This window comes from Amblyomma mixtum, chromosome 2, assembly GCF_055824585.1.
Source record: "Amblyomma mixtum isolate Tamu chromosome 2, ASM5582458v1, whole genome shotgun sequence".
Taxonomy (NCBI): domain Eukaryota; kingdom Metazoa; phylum Arthropoda; class Arachnida; order Ixodida; family Ixodidae; genus Amblyomma; species Amblyomma mixtum.
Genome location: NC_143013.1, coordinates 127691390 through 127715590, shown reverse-complemented (window position 1 = coordinate 127715590; position 24201 = coordinate 127691390). Strand labels below are relative to the sequence as shown.

The 24201-nt window shown below is 47.4% G+C and overlaps 1 pseudogene; it reads left to right on the top strand.

The window, feature by feature from the left end:
- LOC149360836 (uncharacterized) overlaps positions 1 to 24201 on the top strand; it is a 40135-nt pseudogene that overhangs the window by 14642 nt on the left and 1292 nt on the right.

Genomic DNA, 24201 nt, shown 5'->3' with positions numbered 1-24201 from the left:
GGCCAAGAAGAGGGGTGCATAGAGAGTTTTTGAGATTTTTTGCGTGTTTGTTTAGTTTTGTTTTCTGGGGAAAAATAAATAGATAAATTAAGTAATAAATAGAAATAGCAGAATGCTGGGGAAAAGAATCTTTATGAGAAAGCAGAAAGACTAAAAAGAAACAGGGCAAGCATAACGCACGCAGGAGCTGGACTCAGCAAGATCTCTAGCAGAGGGAGTTGATTAAGAAATAAATGAATGAAAAAAATAATAATAATAATAATAGTAACGGTGGATAGAAAAAAAAATGTAATGATGTGTAAAAAATTAAATAAATAAATAAAGAATAAAATATTAGCAAGGTAACCGTTTAGATTCCAGTAAAAAATTTTGAATGGCGGTAAAAACAGACCTGTGGCTGTAACCGAGAATGGTGGCCCCAAATGACAATATGATGGGGCTGCTCAAACTAAGGCCAAGCTGTTGCAGTGGTTGCTCTAAATATCGACGTCTCATCATGGTGAAGCGTCGACAAAACAACAAAAAATGGTCTATTGATTCTTGTTCACCACAGAATGCGCAGACGGGAGAAAGCGCCAAACCAGACCTGTGCAAATAAAAATTTAAGGGGGGGATCCGGCAGCGCAGCCTAGTTAGAGAGACTTCAAGCTGTCGCGAATGGCATGATTTCCTGCTCCACGGATACTGAAGATGCAGGAAATCATCACATCTTAAAATTGATCCTGATGTCATGCCTAACAAAATGCTTCTCCGAAACCTCGCTGCTGTGATGTACGCTGTAGCCGGGAGAATAGGTAGCACGGGGCCATTGAGGGACGCTTTTGCCAGGCTATCAGCCACTTCATTGACTGTCACACTGCTATGACCCGGTACCCATATCATATGTAAAAGGCTCAAATGGGGAGGAAGTAATGATAAGAAGGTGTTGAGGATTGGAGAATCCGTAGCTGAGGCAAGGGACAAGCACAAAGAAAAGGAGTCAGTAATGACAGCAACTGCGGAGAAAGAAGGGTCTAGTTTCCGAAGAGCAAGCACCACCGCCAGAAACTCCGCTTGGAAAATTGGGGTGAAATCCGGAAGACGCACAGAAAAAGACCAATCCAGAAGCGGGCAATATATTCCCACTCCTGCCTTTTCATCACATTGGGAGGCGTCAGTAGCAATCATTATGGAAACAGGTAGGCTTTTTAAATGGTCTTCTAATAATCCATTTAAAATGCTTGATGGTAAATGCTTTGCATTCTTCGGGAAAATGTCATCATAGACAATTTTCACGGCAGGCCCACTCTTCTGTGTCGGAAGTATGTCAGACAGGAGTACATTTAACGGGTGAAGTAAAGATTGTACCAGTACTACCTGCGGTGTATGAAATCGAGGCCAGTGGATTCCAAAAAAGAAGGTCGGCTGGCAACAAAACACAGACGAGGAACGGTGGAAACTTGAGTCATATATCGTGAGGTACGTCTGAACAGTGATAAATTTAAATCTAGATACTAAAGGTGGAATTCGAGCTTCAAGGTAAAGCACGTCGTTGGCTACAAATTTAGGGAGGCCAAGGCACAACCGTAGAGCTTCCCGCTCTAAAAGAACAAGCGGGCGAATTTTGTTAGCAGCTGAACCAGAAAACAGCACTGATCCAAATTCTAACATTGGTCGGACGTACATAACATAAATCATTAAAAGTGCATCTCTCCGCATTCCAGACCGGGGATTGCTTAATCTACGCAACATGCCCACAGCACGAGTGCCTTTCGCTGCAACATGGTCAATGTGAGAGCGCCATGTGAGCTTGTCGTCATAAATGACACCAAGATATTTTAAAGACTGAACTTGGGGAATAATTTGTTGCTTGTAAGTTAGAGAAAGAGCAACAGGATCTTGGAGTCGGAAAACAAGGGTAGCGCATTTGCTAACATTTAAAGTGAGTCGTAGGCCACCCAACCAACTCTCAAGCAAGTTCAGGTAAGATTGCAGACGCACGTAAAGAGATTGAATGTCAGGAGCAGCCGAGAAAAAAGCAATGTCGTCCGCATAGACGTACGTGCGAATTTCGTGATGACTGGGAATTGTGCTCAGTAGAATGTTGAAGAGTATGGGTGAAAGGATTGCCCCCTGAGGAACACCTCTAGTTTGTTTATACCATCCAGAGTTGACACCATGGAGTGTACAATAAAACTGCCTCTTATCTAGGAACGCCGAGAGCCAAGCAATTATGTAGTGTGGAAACTGCAGAGTCTGCAGTCTTTGCAATAATATGGTGTGTTCCACACTGTCGTAAGCTTTGGCTACATCTAATGTAACCAAAGCAGCATGCATTTTTTGACGCCGCGCAAGGAGGATTCGACTTTCGAGGTCAACATGGGCATTCCATATTGAACATTTTCGACGGAAACCGATTTGACAGTGACTGAGGATATTTTCACTATCCACAAACTCCGAAATACGTAGGAGCAAGACCCGTTCAATTAATTTAACCACATTGGATGTCAATGAAATAGGTCTAATATTTTCCAGAGAATAGCCGCCGCCATTATTTTTAGGTAAAGGAATCACTTTGGCGAGTTTCCATTCAGGAGGAATCTAAGCATGATTGATGGAATCATTTACTAGCTGTAATAAAGAGTTAGGATACTCCTCAAAGAGGATCTTTATCATTTTTGAAGTTACCCTATCAGGTCCAGGAGCAGCTGATGGTAACCTCAGCACTATAGGCGAAAGTTCTGAGAGGGTAACCTGAGGGACAAGCTTAATCTGATCCACTGACGCTACACACACGGAGTGCAAAGATAGTGCAGACGAGAAACGCTTCTCTAATCCTTTGGCAATGGTTTCAATGGTGTCTGTTGCTTCTTGCGGAGTCAAGACACATGAGGGAAAATTACCTGGGGCCGGTACCTTTTTCCGCGAGTGTAAAAATCTGAAAAGTGCACGTCAGTTTCCTGATTTCGTCAGGAAATCGAAACGCTCAGATTCATAATCGTCTTTAGCTCGCGAAATCGTGCGTTTAAAAGTGGCTGCAATAAACTTATAATCATGCCAATTTTTCGGGCACTGATTGTGGAGGAGCTTCTTTCATGCAGCCTTTCTGCGTCTGTAGTCCCGCGTACAGTCTGCATTCCACCACCTTGTTGAATTGGTCCCTTTTGATGTACGCACCAGGAATTCGGACTTTTTGCGGCATTCCTCAATAGCCAAGCAAATGTCTTTTGAATTATGATCGTCTTCAGAACTTAACGCTGACGCAAGAGAAGAGCGCGAAGTAACCTGAAACTGGTTATAATTAATATATGATCTCAACTGTGAAGACGCTGGAGTTAAGCGGCAGTTAACCTCAAAAATAATAGGTATGTGATCACTAGATGTACCACAACCAACTGTCGACCAATTCAGAACAGGAACACAAGGGCTGGAGAAAGTTAAATCTAATACAGATACGGTTTGAGCCCGAAGAAAGGTCTCCAAACCTGAATTCATGCACATAAGGTTGTTATCTGTAGCCCAATCCCAAAGGCGTTTGCCACAGGGATCTGTCTTATATCCCCACGATACATGGTGCGAATTGAAGTCGCCTGCCAACAGAACTGACTTCTGGCAATTGACTAGTAGAAGATCTAGAGGCCTTGAATCCTGCACACCATTAGGAAAATAAGCATTAACTAATGAGAAGGGATAGCACCCAGGAATTACAAAGTCTAAAGCCATCATCTCACAGTCTAGAGAAGAGAACTGGAAAACAATTTTGGCCCTGTGACAAAATTTTGAAGAAACCAGAATGAGCAACCCCCCTCCTCTTGACTGGCGATCTTGGCGAAATGAGGAATAATCTTGTAAATGGAAATGTTTTTCAGGTGAAAGCCAGGTTTCTTGCAAAATGATTATGTCTGGATTAAGTTGTGATGAAAGGTAAAGTAAATCTGTTGAAGCTGAAATGAGTGATCGACAGTTCCACTGGAGTATTCGTAACACCCCTATGGTGGCGCAATCTGAGCAGCAGCAACTGCCTGCTGCAAAATATTTTCCTTTGGCTTAGAGCCCAGCTGTTGTTTCTTTGATTTCGGATTTTGAGGAGAAGACGGGTTAGACATATGGGAGCCACTGCGTTTGAGGACTCGCGTATCTGTATCCATCATCTCTGCATCATGAGTGACTGGGACATCATTCGAAACGCCGGAGCTAATAATAGGAGCATCAGGACTAACTGGTTCCTGGGGTGGCGATATGACCGCTAATGAAGGTTGAGAAAGCAACGATGGCAAACGTGTCATCTGTGAAGATACTGCAGATTGCATGGCCTGAGTAATCTGCGTAGCGAGAGCGTTTGAGATGCTCTCTGTGACAGTTGATACAATCTTTTCAATCATTTTCGTCATTGAGGCTTCTACAGCAGTCACTATGGCCTGCGAGACAGATGCATCGAGGGCGACACCTGAGCGGGCTGCCACACCCGCATAGCCGTGCGCTCTTTCTTTAATTTCAATTATGGCTTCACGCCGCGAACAGCGTTTGCGGTCAATTAACTCAACAATTTGAGATTCCTGAGCCCGAGAAGGGCAATCCAGGGAATTTGCAGCGTGATCACCCCCGCAAAGGCAACACTTAACCTCCTGTTCGGTGCATGCAGTCGATGCATGGTCATTGCCGCAATTGCAACATCGCAAGGTGGACTTGCAACCACCAGCACTATGTCCATATCGCCAGCAGTTGTTACATTGCAGTGGCTTTGATGGAAGGGGATCGACCCGGTAGATCAGTGGCCATGCTTTAATTTCTGACGGGCAGGAAGTACCAGCAAAAGTGGCAATGACTGATTCGGTTGGTACACGCACATTATTCACCTCCCGGCTACATCTGTACACAGCAACAACGCCTGCCGCTGAGAGAAGGTCGAGGGTCTCCACCGGAGACATACAGGAGTCGACGCCACGGACTAGACCTTTTGTGCAGGCGAGATGGGAAGGAATAAAGCTGTTAACCGGAATAGATCCAAAGGATGCGCAGTTTAGAAGATCCTTTACGCAGGATAGGTCTTGGGAACGGCACAGTATCCCGCCGCGTCCAAACTGCCTCACCTCAGAAATTTCCTCATAGAGGGACGTGGCTGCCTGGAGAGCAGCTCGAACAGACCCTGGGTTGGACATTTTGATGGCACCACCATTCTTCGGCACCAGCGCCACAGGAATGCTGCGGACGCCTGTGCGTTGAAAAGCCTCCAGAGGCATCTCATTAGGCGATAGGGAAGCCGACCAGGGGGAGCTCCCCCGGCCGGCAGACTGCGTAGACATCAACTCAGTTAAGCGAACTGCGTGCGTTATCTACACAAGACAAAATGCGTAAAGGCGCAGGGGGAAAAACAAAAACAGGACAAGCCACCCAATACTTAGCCGATCCGCCTTGCGCTTCGGCGCGCTGCTCGTCGAGGATGTCGAGGAGGTCCCGGCGTTCCCCTCCGCACGCGCTCCTCGTGCTTTTTCTTCTTCTCCTCACAAACGACGCTGGGTGGCGCTATCTCCTTACAGACATACAGCAGCACAGAACTCCACAGAAGAAAAGCACAACGCACGGTATTCAGAACTCACAATGAATGGCTACCTGAAAAGCTTCATTCGAAAAATAATTTGCTCCAAAAAGACAGCATGCACCGAGAACTCAACGTACAACAACCAACACCACCACCAAAATACGCCACTCTGCCTTATGTCCGAGGTGCCAATGAAACTACCGTCCGAATCTTTATAAGGGAGGTCTCCAGGTTTTGCACGAGCTAGAAACAATGTTGCACTTTGCCTATCTATTCTTAAAGACCGGCCACGAGGAGGAAGGCCCCAGGCATCGTCCAAAAAATTCCCTGCGCCGACTGCGGCGCAAGCTACATCGGCGAATCCAAAAATCTAAAAGGAAAGGGTTCAGGAACATTAATAACGACGTCCGCGACTTCGCAAGAGAGCGAAATCCTGAAGCCGAACCTTCCGAAGACCTAGGCCACAGTATCAACTTCGACGAAAGCTGAATCCTCAGCACCGAAGCGAATTACCAAAAAAGGCTCTTGCTCAATTCCTGGCACATTCAACCTGCCCTGAACGACATCAACCGCACAAATGGAAACCTGCGCGCATTATATTCACAGGGACATCGCTCCACAGCTCAAAGAGGAAAAGTCGCTCTTTACGGCCAGCGCGAATTCTGACAGCATTACGCACCTTACCCCACACTTTTCACATTAGCGCTTTCCTTTTTACGATCTTCTGCTCTCCTCCATGCATACTTAGACGCTATGTGGTGGTGAAAATATTTTAATGAAATGGTTTAGGAGGTTGTAACCGTGGTTGGAGCTCTCAGTCCGGAACCCCATTGGCGTAGGCTGCTGTCCGGGCTCTTTCGATGAGTTGCTTTTGACCCTTTCCGTCCGAGCTGGACAGAGCTGCCTCCCACCCCTCCTGCGTTGGCTGGTTATTAACAGTGATCGCCTGATTTCGTTGGCAGGCCCATACCATATGGTACAGGTCCACCTTCTCCCCGCAGAATTTGCATTGTGAGTCAAATGACTCCGGGTCTATGGCATGTAGTCTTCGTGGGTTGTTGTAAGTGTTGGTCTGTAGCTTTCGGAGGTGGTGTTCGTCCCCTTTATCTAGTGTCTTAGCCGGCGGAGGGTAGACCGGACGGGATAATCTTAAGTGCTGAAGTATGTCATTGTAAGTTAGTAGTGGGGTAGGAGGTTCCACGGCATCCGCACTGGGTGCCCGGGGGAGAAATGCTCGGGCTGAGGCATGTGCACTCTTGTTCCCTGGGATGCCCTGGTGACCTGGTACCCATATTAAGTGTTTGTGTGTGGGTTGGTAGCCACGGATGTAGCTATCTTGCAGGATTTTAGCTGCTAGCGGTGCGACCCTGCCCCTGAGGTAATTGCGATACGCTGTCTGTGAATCTGTGAGAATGTATATTGAGCTAGTGTGTGTTGCAGCTAGAGCAATCGCCACTTCTTCTGCAGCCAGTATGTCCTGGCTAGCCAGTACTAGTCCGTCGACTGTTGTATTTTGGTGCACTACCGCGACGGCCGTCATTCCCTGCTCGGGACCCGCAGCATCGACATAGAACACGCCCTCGCGCCCGCCGTAGTGTCTTTTCATGGCTTCGGCTCGTGCTTGTCGTCTTGACTGGTGAAAATCAGGGTGCATATTCCTGGGTAGTGGAGCTGCCTTGAGTTGTCCTCTCCATGAGGCTGGGATGCCGGTTTTGGTGTCTAGCTGTCAGGGGCAATTGATGTTTAAATCACTCAGGACTTGTCGGCCAGTTCGAGTTGTCGAGAGCCGTACCACCTGCGCCGTAAGGTGTGCCTCTATCAGCTCATCGATCGTGTTGTGCACACCCAGTCGCAAGAGCCGGTCCGTCAATGTCTCAAGAGGGAGTCCCAGGGCCTTCTTGTAGGCAGTTCTGATTATGATGTCGAGGTTTTTGATGTCACGCTTCTTAAGGCGGAGGTAGGGCGCTACGTAGACGACGCGGCTTACAACGAAAGTTTGCACCAGTCGCAGAGTATCGTCTTCTCGCATCCCCGATTTGCGCGTCGTTATCCTGGCGATCATCCTGGCGACTTGCTCGCTCACGAGCCGTAGTTTCTGGAGGGCAAGAAGGTTGTTGCCGTTGTTATTTATGTACAGACCCAGTATCTTCATGGTCTGAACTTCCTTGATGGGTGAGTTGTCTACGCGGATATTTATGGTGTCTTGATTCTTGCGTTGACGGAAGACTTATCAGTTCGGATTTTTCGGGTGAGCACGTTAGTCCACACGCCCGGGCATAATTTTGAACTGTTGTCGCCGCGGTTTGTAGTTGTTCTTCAATCATTCCCATACTTCCCGTGGTTGTCCAGATGGTTATATCATCAGCGTACAGGGCGTGGCATATGCCCTGTACCTGATTGAGAAGAGGTGGGAGATTTAGGAGTGCAATGTTGAGAAGTGGGGATAGTACTGCCCCTTGCGGAGTGCCTCTCGTGCCCATCTTCACTTGCGTTGTGTATTTTGAGCCGGCGCTGATGTTGACGGTTCTGTCCGTAAGGAAATCGCAGATGTACGAGTAGGCTCGCTGTCCACAGTTCATGCTGTGGAGGTTGTTGAGGATTGTGGAGTGTTTGACATTGTCAAACGCTCCCTTGAGGTCAAGTGTTAGAAGCGCTCGGTTACTGTTTGTGCGTGCGGGATCAATGACTTCACGTTTGATTTGCAGAAGCACATCATGGGTGGACAAGTGTGCCCGGAATCCAAACATCGTGTGTGGCAGTAGCTCATTGTCCTCAAGATAATTGGAGAGACGGGTGTGGACTGCCTATTCCATGAGTTTGCCTGCGCACGACGTGAGGGATATGGGGCGCAGGTTTTCAATGCTGATTTTCTTGCCGGGTTTGGGAATAAAGTGTACATTGGCTGTTTTCCATGCTTGTGGAATGGTGCCGGTACGCCAACATTCGTTTATGTAATCCGTGAGTTGCTGCAGAGCCTCCGTGCCGAGGTTGGCCAGAAGTCCGACAGTAATTTTGTCTTGTCCCGGGGCTGTGCCTCGGCGCATATCTGCTAGTGCTGCAATGATTTCCTCTGAAGTGAAATCTCTGTCTAGGTCTTCGTTTGGTTCCCCACGGTACTCCTTATTGTAGGGTTGTGGGTCTCGCGCGGTGCAGATATAGCGACGCGTGAGTTCATCCACGAGTTCATGATCCGTGCCTTGAAAGCTGTGTAGGGCTCGATGCAAATTTCTGTGTTGTTCACTCTTCGCTTTCGGAGGGTCAATTAGGCATCGCAGAAGGTTCCATGTAGCCTTGGTGTCTAGGCGGCCTTTGAGGGATTCGCACTTCGTTAGCCAATTGGTGCGAGCGAGGTCCCATGCGTATTGGTCTGCTTGAATAGTAAGCTTGGCTATTCGAAGTCTTAGTTTCCGATTGTGTCTTTGTTTTTTCCACCGTTTTATAAGACTACGTCTTGCTTCCCAAAGGTGTAGGAGGTTGTTGTCAACAGCTGGGTGGTCCTCCGTGGTGGCAAGAGACTTTGTGAGCTTTTCTTTAAGGTCGAGAATGGAAGCCGCCCAATCTTCGTAGCTGGTTATTTGTTCGGATGTGGTTAGTTTGATGTCCTTTCTGAATGTCTCCCATTCTGTAATTCTGGCTTGCCCTCGTGGTTTGCTGTGCTTGTTGCTTTCGAAGATGGTCTGCAGCACGTAGTGATCGCTGCCTAGGGTCTCTCCTGTATTGAGCCACTCATAGTTGCGGGCATTGCGAACGAGCGTGAGGTCGGGAGAAGTATGCCGCGTTACGCTGGTGCCGACTCGCGTCGGGTGCTGCGGGTCCGTGAGTAGGGTCAGGGCCATGTCAGCGATGGCGGATGCTAGTTTTCTGCCTTTCGTGTCTTCTTTGGGGTATCCCCATAGGGGGCTAGAAGCATTAAAGTCGCCAACTATAGCTAAGGGAGCTTTTTGGGCTTCTCTTAGGGTTTTAAGAAAGATCACGTCGAAGGCTACGCGGTGCTGTTTGCGGCGACTATATATATTGAGTATATAGGTGCCCTTGCTGTTTCTGTGCTGTGGCAGTATTTTTATGAAGGTATATTCAATGTCGCTGTCTAGATTAAGGTCTACAGTGATTGCCGTGCATGATTTGTGGACCAAGATGCATGTCGAGGGATTTGTTTGGTGTGTTGAGTATCCTCTGATCTTAGCCTCCATATTCACTTCTTGCAGGGCTATTATTTGCGGCGTATCGGGATGAGAGTCTATGTATTGCTGTTATGTTTCCCTCTTCCGTTTTAGTCCCCTGCAGTTCCACTGTAGGATAGTAAGTTTATGTCTACGTTGTGGAGCCATGCTGAACACTAGAAACTTGTGCCTCATCATGTGGTGCGCCCTCAGGTTGTAGATCTGGCTGAGTGCTTGGCAGACGACGAGCTCCCATGTTACCCTGCAGCTTTGTGCCCCTGTTGTGAGAAACATCTGATAATTCCTGAAGTTTGCGGTCAATTCTGATCTCCTGCGATTGCATCCTTATTAAAACTGGTTCAAGGTTTTCCATCATGGGTTTAATAACTGATTCGAACATACTTTTGATTGTCGTCTCGATCATAATTTGTAATTTATTTTCAATGAGGTCTTGAATTGTTTTTTCCAAGCGAGTGATGCGTTCCTGGGTTTGGGGGTGCTCTGTATATTGCTGCTTTAGTGCCTGCGATGGTGGTGCCTGCGGAGTTGGTGCCTGGTGGGGTGCGTCTGGTGTAGTTGCTTGCCTCTCGGGGGTGCTAGCATCTAACTGGTGTGGAGACGGAGGGTGTAGCTCTGCCCTATCTTCTTCCATCGGACATGCCTGTTGCGTCGATGGAGGTAATGTGTTGTTTGGATTGACTGCGATGACTAACTTCTGTTTCAATGTGCTATTTTCTGATTTTAGTTGTTCAATCTCTGCTTTAAGTCGTTTGTAAGCCAACGCTTCGAGGGAGGAGGCAGCTACATCTGCCCAGCTCACCTTGCTGCCTTTGCGCTGCTCCTTGTTATGGGGTCCTGTTGTCTTCTCGGCTGGACGACTGCCGTTGTTGTGCGACACATTATCGGTAGTCCCAGGTCCATTGCTTGAAGAGCGTGAGCCGGGTGGTGCTGAGTTGTTGCTGGACTGGTCCTGGTGGGTCAGTCGGTCCCCGCTGCTCGATGGACCTCTGCTGCCGGACCGGTTCCGAAGCCTGGATCTTGACCGGTGGTTGACTTCTCCTGTCTTGGGCTTGGTTTTTTGTGATATTCGGTACTTGTACTTGCACTGATTCGACCCCATGGGATGTGGACCTTCGCAGACCGTGCACTTGGGTTGGCAGTCGTGGGATTCTGGAACATCTTGCTGACCGCACTGCGGACATCTTGACTTCGAAGGGCAAGGGCAAACATCCGCCCGGTGTCCAAGTTTCCCGCACAGTGCGCAGGCTGGCGTTGTTTTCTTGTATAGGCGTACTGGAACCGCTTCACCGTAGTAGAAGACGTGAAACGGAACCTTTCTTCCTTCAAACGTGATGGCCGCCACGTTGGAGGAACCTAATTTTCTCACGCTCACCCCTGGTGCGTCCGGGGAGCGAAGCGCGTTCGTGATGTCTTCGTTGGAAACCCTCGGGTCCACTTGTATTACTCCTTTGCAAGTGTCGTTGGAGGGGCGGAGGTAGGAGTACACTGCCTGTGCCTTGTCCCCAAGCTGAATTTCGTGAATTGCCAGGATCTTTCTGATTATTTGGGCGTCTCGCACCCCGACGACGATGATGTTCTGTTCCCATATGGGCCAAACGCTGAGCTCGGCTGAGCCCTTGTCGACGCCAGCAGCAATGTGCAAGGCGTTTCCGACCGCGTTGCTTCCCCTGAATTTGCTGAGATCCAGCGCTCCTTTAGGTTTGATTATGATCACTGCATCTTGCTTGTCCAGACGCGGCTGCGGAGGAGGCTTCCAACGCTTGACTTGCGTGCGGGGCGTCTGCTGCAGCGGCGTATCCCCTGCCGCGGTGACGCGTCCATCTGGCGTTCGACCTTTTTGCCGTGCCGAGTCGTGGTCACGGGCTGATGCGCGTTCCCACTCTTCTATCTTGCGTTGGCTAATCGCCTCCGTAACCTTGTCGAAAACTGGGGTTTTCGCCTGCGGCATGGTGACAATCTGCATCCCCTCCGGGTCGTATCCCATCAGGGTCGTCATGGTTTGCGGCAGAATTTGCCCGCGGAGCCGCGGCGGGCAGCTGAGTCGTGGCCTAACTGTTAGTCTTAGCAACTCGCGCGATCCGCTTGGTCTTCAAATTCTCGAAGGATTTGAGAAAACGGTCCCACCTGAACAAGGGTGGGTGGTCTCCTCGTTGTTCTGGAAGTGTAGCCAGATGGTGTCGCAGCGCTTCGGCAAATGCTTCGGGAAAGGATCATAAAATTCGGCGGAGGAGACGTGAGACACGTCCGCTCTTTACGACTGCTGAGGCGCGTCTCCTTAGACGCTAGCTACTGCCCCCAATCACCCCTGATGAAAAAGCCGAGTTGGATAACTGCCGGTGGGAGATGTGTAAGGCATCCTTTTAAAAAAGGTATTCAGATAGATAGTTTTGGATGTCTTGTCTGTTAAAATAATACACAATACTTTACCAAAATCTGGTTTGCTGACCACATTGTCTCCATATCTAAGGGGCACATTTCAAAGCGTTACCAACGTCCTAAACAGGCAGTTGCCTGAGGTAGTCAAAATATATATGAGAATCCTAAAGTAATGCTCAACAGCCTCGGATAACCACAACAGCTTATCATAGCCAGCGGGAAATTCTTGCTGGCAATGCTATATATATATATACTTACGGCAGCCAGTAATAGAGGATCTTGACCAAGACGGCGAAATAGCAGCGGGGTTTACTGCTTTTGGAGGTTCTGTCAGGTTACCAATATCTATTTGTCAAAATTCCCAAAGCGGAAATTATATCGGATCTTATTCTAATGGTACCAACCAATGGGGCAGAAACGTTGAAGCTAAAAAATTGCGGCAACTAAATCGCACAAAACGCAGAAAGCTCTCTCGAAGGAAGCAATGGGTGCCATATCCAGAGACAGAAAGAAAGTTAAGAACAACGCAGCGAGATACGGAAAGGAAAATGATATGTGTAACGTTATGAGACCAGAAGCGGGCGGAGTGGGTGAAACAAAAGCGGGTTAATGACATCCTAGTTGAAATCAAGAAAAAGAATTGGGCTTGGGCAGGGCATGTAATGCGAAGGCAAGATAATCGCTGATCCTTATGGGTAACGGAGTGGATTCCAAGAGAAGGTAAACATAGCAGGGGATGGCAGAAAGTTAGGTGGGCGGATGAGATTAAGAAGTTTCCGGGGATACGGTGGCCGCAAATGGCGAAGCACAGGGTTAATTGGAGAGACATGGGAGAGGCCTTTGCCCTGTAGTGGGCATAGTCAGGCTGATGATGATGATGAGGTCTGTAAGGGATCGGTAGTATACGCGGGGTCATCGGAACGCGGCTGGGGGCGCTCATAGCGAAACGTCTCCTATTTGGAACGCGGCCGCTCGCGAACGCGCCAAGAAGTACGGGTGTCCACCCCGCCCCGCGGTACCGATTCGCGCACGTGCTGGCACGAATGTCTATTTCTGTTTGTTTTTATTTTGTGGTGGAGAGAGTGCTCTACCTTACGGAAGATGGAGGGCTGGCCATGCCCTGGATGAACCAATGATGTTAAGGCCGCAACATGATTGGAAGTTACGGAATGTGGGCCGGGCCTTTAGGTCTTTAAAACTGGGCCCCGGAGCCGGAAGCGGGGTTCTGCGCTAAGGTGAGATGCTACGCATCTTCGGCAACGCCGAGTAGGGGCCTCCTCTAGTATTAGCCAGATCCACCTTTTGATTGTTTGTCTTTTTGCCGTTGTATCTAACTTGTATATTCTGTAAATATTTGTATATAAATCTTCAGTTATTCCCTTTTTTATCCCTGCGTGTCAACTGATCACAAGACCGTCTCTGACGGGGCACCCCTGGTGCGAAGAAATAAGCTTCAGTCTTCGAGTTACCAACCGTCTCTGGCGGGGCACCTCTGGTGCGAGGAAGATAAAGAACCTGTGAAACTTTACTGCCGCAGTCGACAGGATCCTGCGGCCATCGGAAGACGGCGCACGAAGAAGATTGAACGCAAGGAGAAAGGCGACGGTCAGACAACAGCAGCGTTCGAGAAAGGACCTGCGGAGAGACAGCGGCAAGGGCCACGGCAGCGGACCAGCGACGCGGGACTGCGTCCGGTCAAGAAAAGCAGCGCGTCGAGACCTCGACGGTTACCGGCGGGTCGCAGCAAGTGACGACAGCGGGCACAGGACCAGCGGCGTGCGACAGCTCATCGCAGCGTGCGGTGAAAGTGGCGGTGGACGCCGACACCAGGAAGCTGGCAATGCGGATCGACGCATCGAAACCGTGAGTTTCCTTGGTCGCATTGTTCACGTCCCTGTTCATGTGTTCGAGCCGGTAGGACAGCTGACGGGTACGGAAGGAGGTATGGAGAGTTATCCAAGCCGGCCCTCACTTAATGTGAGGTACCGAGTAGAATTGGCGAAGGCACGCTTGGCTTATTTTCAAGCTGAACTTGCAAAAGTGACTGGAGGAAAGGCGCCGCTGTGCGAGGAAAAACCTCAGGATGTTAAGTGCGTCTTGGAGGTATTAGAAGCAAAGCGCCAGCAGCTAGCGCTGGATCTCGCTGAGCTCAAGGAGTCTAGGAGAGCTAGTCAACTAGCCAGGGAGAACTGCTCCGAGTCCCGAGCGGAGAGGCCGGCAATGCTGGAAGGCAAAGGCATATGCCGGTCAAGTACAGGTCAAGAAAACAGCCAGGCAGAAGTAAAAAGTGAGCCAGATTTCTGCGAAGCTGGAAGCGCAGTTGAAGAAAGTATCATGACGGAACGCAGCGTCGCGGTATTAGAGGCGGTGAACGCGCACTCCGACGATCCAGCGGCACAGGTTGGCTCTACACCAAATGACACCTGGGACACGGACGCGAGTTCAGGAACGCTGGAATTGTGTCTGACATTTCCAAAAACGCAGTCTCAAGCAAGCTACGAAAAAGAGCTTTTAGTTCAGCAGGAAACGGTCAGTGAAGACAGACGCCAGATCGGCGAACTAGTGTCAGGAGGAAGTCTAACGTTGCCGCAACGGCAGACGATGTCGGGCAGGTGGCAGGAAGTGCCTCGAAGCGTTAGTGATGGCAGGAGCGTTCCAACCGAGCCAGAGAACAGAGGTGGGCCTGTTGCGCCTACCGGGCGGAGCGCTGCGCAGTTGTCGAACGCACCCGATGGGCATCCGACCAGGTCCTTCGAGGAGAACGAAATGCGTGACGACTTGACTCAAGGCAAATTCGGATCACGTGACTGCGAGTCACCTCATACAGCCTCAGAGTCAGATGATGCCGTGAAGCCGGCAAGCGCCTATAAAGTAGGGAACGGCAACGTGAAGGTTTGCCCGTGCTGGAACGGGAAAAATGGCTCCAAGCGAGGCAGAGTAGCTGGAGGCAGGTGCGTGGCCTTCACGTTGAAAATCAGCGCGTGGAGCAGTACTTTCCGTGCTGCAGTACGCCAAATCCCGTGTGGCAGAAGCGGCCGCACTGATATGATTACACTGGACAGGGGCTGTGCTCCTTACGCAGCACGCGTCTCGTATTGGTGCGCCGAAGAGAGCGTGCCCTCAAGGGCGTCGCGTGATCAGGGATTTGGACCCATCGAGTACCACAACGTCTTCGATCCTGGAGGGCAGCAAGTTTTTAGTTATCGCCCCTCTGTGGCGCCAGTCTAATGAGCGTAGCGGACATTAGGCGTTAATCGTGTCGATCGAGACACGTGTTGGGTCGAAACGCACACAGGGACGCTCGGTGCGACTAAGGAGGCTCACGTGGCCACTTACGGACGTCGTGCGAGTGCTACTGAATGCTCCAGTTGCGAGTGCCTGTGTGTGTGTGTGTGTGTGTGTGTGTGTGTGTGTGCGTGTGCGTGTGCGTGTGCGTGTGCGTGTGCGTGTGCGTGTGCGTGTGCGTGTGTGTGTGTGTGTGTGTGTGTGTGTGTGTGTGTGTGTGTGTGTGTGTGTGTGTGTGTGTGTGTGTGTGTGTGTGTGTGTGTGTGTGTGTGTGTGTGTGTGTGTGTGCTCGTTCGCGAGCAGGACGAGGGTGTGGACTTGGAGGTGTTGACCTGGGTGCAACCCACGAACTTGGACGCCGTGTTACGGCGCACGGCAGGCATGCCACTGTGTGTGAGTGCATTTTGCGTAATGTTGTGTGGTGCCCGTCTGCATTTTTTTTGCTGTTTGGTTTTGTTGGTGCGCGTGTGCATTTTGCGTCAGGTTTTGTTTGCCTGTGATGATGAGCAGTCACACGATATGTGACTGCTCTATGTACGTTGCCCTCGCGGCGATTTCATGAGTTGGACCGATCCCTTGTTGCTGTAATTCTAAAAGTGGCATTTGAGCCCTTTGTAGACTCTTGGGAAGGGCGTGTAAGGGATCGGTAGTGTACGCGGGGTCATCGGAACGCGGCTGGGGGCGCTCATAGCGAAGCGTCTCCTATTTGGAACGCGGCCGCTCGCGAACGCGCCAAGAAGTACGGGTGTCCACCCCGCCCCGCGGTACCGATTCGCGCACGTGCTGGCACGAATGTCTATTTCTGTTTGTTTTTATTTTGTGGTGGAGAGAGTGCTCTACCTTACGGAAGCTGGAGGGCTGGCCATGCCCTGGATGAACCAATGATGTTAAGGCCGCAACATGATTGGAAGTTACGGAATGTGGGCCGGGCCTTTAGGGCTTTAAAACTGGGCCCCGGAGCCGGAAGCGGGGTTCTGCGCTAAGGTGAGATGCTACGCATCTTCGGCAACGCCGAGTAGGGGCCTCCCCTAGTATTAGCCAGATCCACCTTTTGGTTGTTTGTCTTTTTGCCGTTGTATCTAACTTGTATATTCTGTAAATATTTGTAAATAAATCTTCAGTTATTGCCTTTTTTATCCCTGCGTGTCAACTGATCACAAGACCGTCTCTGACGGGGCACCCCTGGTGCGAAGAAATAAGCTTCAGTCTTCGAGTTGCCAACCGTCTCTGGCGGGGCACCTCTGGTGCGAGGAAGATAAAGAACCTGTGAAACTTTACTAGGTCATATAATGCGAAGGCAATAAATGGACTGTCCCTTAAGATAACTAAATGCATTTCAATAGGCGGCATGCGTAGGATGAATAACTGGTAAGATGTGGGGCATAACTATTTTCTGCCATTATCCTAGTAAGGCTGACGATCCCAATGACGCGAATGATGACGAGCAATAGGGTACTATTTGCTTGTCAGATTGCTAAGAATGGTTGTTTTTCTTCCCAGAAGTTTTTTAGGCTGTGGTATATGGACTTACTTAACCATTTCAACGAACACTATCTTTGCTGAAATTAGCGCCTAGTGTTGATTATATTCTCCGCTTGGACGTGTGACCTGGTACAGCTGCGAATAGGGCTAGCTTCTTTCGCTTTGTTAATTTCACTAGTAGTCGCCTCTAAGGACGGACAAAAAGGCAACTGCACCGAGGACCGACGCCGCATACTAAGTGCATACACCTTTTTTTGCAGGGTAGTGGTCTTGCCAATTTTCAATGGGTCGGTGCACGAATAATTATGAAACCGAGTTCGCTCGGTGTAGGCGATCGCCTGTGTACAGCATGCCAATAGCTTGCGGAAAAAATCACATACGTAAAAGTCCAAAATGCCTGAATCACCGCCTTTGTAAACATCATTACAGTGTCTAAGAGCAGGCATATTTGTTGATACAAGGCCGATTTCTGGACACATATAGCGCATATGCTGCACATATGTGTTTATACGAGACAAATTTGTGACAAATATGAGGTTGTATGAAGCATATATGTGTCCTTACGGGGCACATACCTTGACATACATATGTGTGCTCAATCCGAGTTCGCACCAGACACAATTGTGATACTTACAGCTCGTATGTAACACATGAGATCATACGAGACGCATGAATTCCCATACGGTTCTCGGTAGAGGTGTAGGAGATGGATATTTAAGCAGCGTGAGCAAAATATTGACAGGTTCTAATTTCGGTACATAGACTGAAAACGTAATTTTTTTTACATTTTCGTTTACAGATTTTATATTCCAGTTCACGTCTGGGCCACGGACAAGCCTGACTTCTTTCTTTTCAATGCTTTCATAAGTAAGACAATCTTCTCCGATTTCTTCGTAGTATTAATTTTGTGGTGCTAGTATACTACTTTATTCTTCATCAGTGCACAACTCCATTGTTCCTCATAAGTTTTCTTCCAGATCACCTGGCCTAAAATCAGCTACTCTGTACGCGCTGAGGCCTACGGCCTAATGCATTACAAAGCAAAACATCCCATGCAACGTACTGAAAGCATAAATATAAATGTGCATAAAAACTTGGCTGCAGGGCAGAAAAGTGAACGTGTGTACAGCTAGCCTGTACGCAGTTCTGGAGAAATAAGATCTGAAGTAGATATGAAGATAATCAAAGAAACACAAAATTAAATATTTTTCATGTGAACTCAGTACAAAGTTGAGAGAAGGATGCATAAAAATGAATATCAAAAATCCACAACTCATGATTCAAGAGGTCCTAAAAAGTTGTACTTTTATAAAGTGAATAGCACAGGCGGGGAAGAGAAAAGAAATATCCGGAGCTTGTGATTTATCGACTCCTGTATTGTGTAACTTCGGAATCAGCGATAAATTCGAAATCAGGGAATTACCCGTAATTCAGCGCTGATAGAGGCTGTTGTCTTAAGTTTACCTGCTTCAACAAATGCTTCAGCTGCTCGTACAAGACGTCCCGACACTCTGGAAATGTAGCCGCGTATTTACAAAGTCATTTCATAACTATGTCTCGTCAGCAGCGAGTGTATGTGTCTTAAGCTAACCAAGAACTGTTTTCCTTTTTTTTCAACGTTTTTTGTGGCCGGTCCCCACAGAAAAGATTCAGCGCATATCTTTGCCGTCCACCTTTTTCTAAATTACTACCAACATACAAGTGAGCAAAATACATTTCCAAATTTCTTGACATAATGGCTTGCCGTCTCAATTTTGTGAGTTCATTTGGAGTACAGGGTATGTTCTACCATCCTGGCCTCCTTGTATGTTTCAGCTATTGTAACATTATCTTCTCAATTTAAACGATAAATACAACATTGCTAAGCGCAGTGTCATCTCAACTGCAGCTCCGACCACAGCTGTTCCATATATTTGGCAGTGAATAGCGCTCAAAACTTGTCTGTAGGACACTAAAGTATTTCAGGACAGCGTTTTTTGCGATAGGATTTAGATGTTTGATCATTTTGTTAGCACCACTACGAAAAAATAAATTGTGCAGCTAATAAACGCCTATATTAATGGAGCAATTACTCATTTGTACCTACCCAAACTGAGCAACGCTGCTAGAAAGCAAAGCTATATATATTTCAGATGTGATGGCATTATACGGCATCGTTGAAAGCTGCGCAGCTTCGTTTTGTATCGGCATGCCTGCGTTGGGTGCACGCTAATGAAGAATGACTTCCTTGCTGCAAAGCTCCTCCATCTGGACGAATTCCGCTAAATATGAATCCATTGTGCAGAGCTGCTGAGAAAAAAGCCGAAACCTATGGTCTGATTTTTTATTCTATTTCTAGGCAGGCATTATCTACTCGCGGTGTACTCCTTCATTTATTTTGCAAGACGTGGCGAGGTTCATGTGGGCCATGCCGACTACTTTGACCACGAGAGCTGCGCCATATTAGAAATGACCAACCTTGGAAGCCGTAAGTCGATAGTTAAGATACAACTTACCTCATTGTTCAGGCAGTGCGTAAAGCACTTAAGAGCTTTTCACAAAATCAGTCTGGCACAAATTATATTTATGCATGCACGGGACATTTTGGATGCCTATGTGGCCAGTGAGAAACTTTGGAAGCAGGACGGAGTGCCCAAATTATCAATTGAGAACCAGTCAGCACTTACCAAAGTGTGCAATTATCTAAGGTGGTCGTAAAAAAAATAGCAAGCAGCTACGTTTTGAGCGAAAGCTATCTATAACATGTGTCTTCATCCCTGCGTGTAGTGGCGGAATGTGGATTACACAACTCTTGCCGCAGTCAGAGCTACAATTGTGCAAACGTGGTTGAATGGACTGCCGAGAAGTCACATTTAGAAAAGCTTGCATTTTTCAACGTCTGTCTTCTCTATGTCCCGCCACTGATTGGCTAAACCACTATCGAACCAGTAAGAACTACGAAACAGTTATCACAGTTATGTTTATTAGAGCTGCCAACTGAAAATGTTACAGGCCTACGCGCACGTATCCACCGATTATGCAAATTAGTCCAAAGCTGCAATAATGTTGTACATTATTCAATCATAGCTTAAAAGCACAGAAAAATGTACTGACGGACGAGTTCAATGCGGAGGTAGGAGAGATGCATGCCATATGCAGGGCAAGAGCTGAATAAGAATGCAGAGGGGAAGGAATGCTGAGGGGGAACGTTGTAGACTTTGCAACAAGAAATAATTAGGAATCTTAAATATTTAACTCACAAACCGGAGAATGACAACACTAAAAATTCAGCGCAATTTCTCTTTCTCGCTCATTCCTATACTGAAAAAAATGCGGAGGGGCTCGGCAGGTAGGGTTTCCGTACCGTACGATGGTAAAGTCTCGGTTTATCCTGGAGCCAAATATGACTGGAGAAAGCTAGTAATGAAGAAGATCACGAATTAGCTAACGATCAAAGCGAATCTAAAAGAATTCCCAATCTCGCAGCAGGAGAGATCTACCGCTTAATCAAGAGACGATGACCTTAGGGTTCAAGCACTGAAATTTAATATCCCACATATCATTACGAAGTACCCACCAGATGTAGGGGGGTAGGGTTACAAATCCGGATACTGGTAAGATCTAAAGCCGGTAAGCCAGTACCTTCAAGGCTTCAAAGCCTCTACCTGTGGAAGTAATTAATAATCGTAAGGTAACCTACATAAGAAAGTATCATACGCTGAAAGTCAAGCATGTCCTGATGTACACAGGTAGCCTTGAAACAGTCAAGAACGAACTGGGCAAGGCAATGTTGAGTTATGCGCACTACGAACCAAGTAGGGCATGCAATTACTAATATAGATCAGATAAGTATATCTGCCCAGGAATTCTGAGCAGATCTATATCAATGCGATATTGATGGAGGAAGCGTTACAGGGAAGTTAAGCATCGAGCCGGTACCGGAACAGACAAGAAAGGTGTGCAAGCAATCCCAAAGAAAAAGGAACAGGAGACTATCTGGTTACTACAGGTATGTTCAGGACGGTGGGGGGATGGTGCTACTCAGCACCCATCGTACTGGAAGCTTGGAAGAACTACAGGCATAACCTTTGCTTAATCAACAATAAAGAGGATGCCAAAGTACTTGAAATGATTGAGAAAAATCAGCTGGCTTTCCGCTGCTCAAAAGATTATTACTAAGGTACTGGTTAATACAATTATAAAAAAACTTTATCTTCTGTCAACCGCACTGCTATTGTCAGTTTTATAAAGGCATTACGGTCGTTGACATTGTTCGGACCATTATACAATTAATAAAAAATGCATGTAATAAAACATAACCCTTTAATGCAGCTGCCATAGGTTGTGGGAAACCGTTTAACTCAGTCGAAAGTTTCTCATGAAGGCCTCACGGAACAAGTTTGTTGCAGAGGCATATATCGCAGTGCTCGAAACTTGTCTGGGCGCTTACTGCCGCCTGATTATTTTGTTGCAGAAATAATAGGGTCCCAGTAAGGACGACTGTCAGTAAGAGACGACTGTCAGTCAGGAATGATAATTGCTACAACATAGGTTTTTCATCGCCAGCAAGGATTGTGTATAGGCCATCTAGCACACGTAGCCTATATCTTGAGCGTAGGTGTTTACTGGTGAGTTCTTGTGCAAACCACCGCTGGAACAAGTGAAGTACCCTGCTTTGACTGCGTTAGCCACATTTGCTTTTTTCGATATTTTATTCCATATCTGACCTGGACACGTTGCATTAAATCAGTGTTTTAATGACCTAGGAGCAGCATATTTCTCTTGTTCATTGGAAGCACACTATAATGTTATCCAGTCTGGAAAACCCAGAAGTGCTTTTCGAGGAACTATCGGATATTAAACGGACTGCTATAGGGCTTAGTCAGGCTTGTAGGATAGGTGAGACGTATAACGTGCTAACAGCTGGACACGTACTATGGCTTGCTGGTTGAGCAGACAGATGAGAACTAGGTGTTGGATAAGTAGTAAGGAAAGGCTTAGGGTTTAGTAAAAAGTAGAAGCTGAAAGTGGAGCAGACTTACGCACCTGCATCCAGCCATGCTGAACAAATCGTCGTAGGCTTCTGTGAAGACATGGAATTGGCAATGAGCATAATAAAGACACGGTATACTGTACTGATGGATAACTTGAATTCTAGGGTAGGAAAGAAACAGGCAGGAGGCCATGCAGTAGGCGACTACGGCATAAGTTCGAGGAAAATCAGGGAGGAGTTATTAGTAAACCTGGCGGAGAGAAATTCTTTACGGCTCACAAATAATTTCTTCTCCGGGAACGGGAGAAGAGGACGCGCACACGCGCAACAGTCGAAATAATGAGAATAAAAATCAAATAGACGTCATACTGTGCGCTCACCCTGTCATCGTGCAGGATGTGAAAATCCTCGGAAGGATTAGGTTTAGTTTTATTGGGGTTTAACGTCCCAAAGCGGCTCAGGCTATGAGGGGCGCCGTATTGAAGGGCTCCGGAAATTTCTACCTCCTGGGGTTCTTTAACGTGCACTGGCATCGAACAGTACACGGGCCTCTAGAATTTCGCCTCCATCGAAATTCAGCCACCGCGGCCGGGTTCAAACCCGTGTCTTTCGGGCCAGCGGCCGAGCGCCGTAACCACTGAGCCACCGCGGCGGGTTCGGAAGGATGCGTTTTAGCGACCAATCGATAGCAAGTTCTTGCAGTAGCCTAATTTTTTTTGGAATGAAAACAAGAAACTAGTCAAACGGAAGCCACTTGAAGAATTAGTGTTAGCAGGGAAAGTAGAGGTCAGGATATTGCTTCATAAAAGTTATTTGGCCTTAGATCACGACAATGACCTCAATGTTCTAGCTATCAACAATACTCTCTAGCTATCATTAAGGAGTCCGCGGCAGAGATAGGCATGAGGATGCTCCGACAGGGTACCGGTAGCCTCTCTAAGGAAACAAAAGACGTGATTACGGAACTACGAAGGATGAAATCATCAGACAGCACCCAGAGAACAGAATTGGCGTAGCTATCAAATCTAATCAATAAGAGCAAAGTAACTACTAATAGAAGCCTAATATGGATATAATACAGCATACTATGAAGAGAGGACGTAGCCTAGAATTGGTGAAGAGAAACTAGGCATAAATAAAATGTATGCGCTAAGAGACAAAGTTGGGGATGTCAAGCGGAATATCAATAAGGTAGTTGAAGTGGCCGAAGATTTCTGCCCAAATCAATGTTGTACACAATGTAATCTGCCTGTTAATGAAATTGGCAAAATCACATAGCAATGAAAGTGGGACAGCAGCTGGTGAGGATCAAGAAACAGCAGATATGTTGAAGGATGGAGGGAGAGAGTGCTCTGAAACTGGCTGCCGTGTATATGTAGTGCCTTATGAGCTTTGGAAGAAGGGCGACAAAATGTTATTAGATTATTACAGACCTATCATTACGCACTATTAGAGACAGATTACAGACCTATCATTTTACTGTTCGTTGCATATCAGTTACTGTTGTATCACTAATAGAATTAGGTCAACCCTAGATCTGAATCAACGAAATGATCAGGCAGGCTTTCGCACAGGATACTCGACATATACCATATTCACACTGCCAGTCGGATGATAAACAAATGTGCAGAGTGTGCCCGGCCTCTATATATAGCCTTCACTGGTCAGGGGATATCATTTGACTGAGTCCAAACATTGCCTCTTATGTAAGCAGGGATGTTCAGAGAGTAGAAGAGCCTGCGCAGCTATCGTAGGCCTCTCAAGTAAGAAACAAATTGCCAGTAAAGAAGAAAATAAAGAAAATTTCCAGTAACTTTTCTTCTATTTGTAAGCCACATTCGGTAGATCTATTTCTTTGAAACCCAACTGCCCTTCAGCGATCACTTATTGCGTTTAAGCTAGCGGTAGAGACGAGTGTCAATCGGATGCTCAGCTATCTTCGAGGACACTTAATGGAGAGTTATTAGCCTGTAGTTATCCAAGTCGTATTCGTCTTCTTCTTTGGGTATCTCAGTAACACGGTCAATTACCATGATGTCAGGGAAAGTACCAGTTGATAGGATTCTGTTAATGATATGTGGCAGCGGATCAGTAATTATAATTATATCTGATACTTTTTTTTTTAGACCAGCAATGTGTGATGCCATCAGGGCCTGGTGCACTCTTGTGTTGAAGTGTCTTAACCGACAATACCTTAGTATTCTTCAACTCCCTCATGACACTGGCTTGCTAAGTCACTTCGGGAGGGACTGCAAAGTATAATCAACTAGAGAGGCTCACCAGAACAGTGGGTCTAAAATTATCAAGCAGAAAACCATTATAATGCTCAGCAGTAGTCTGTCAAATAGAAAAGAATTTTAAAATTAGCAGTGATATGCAGGAAGTGC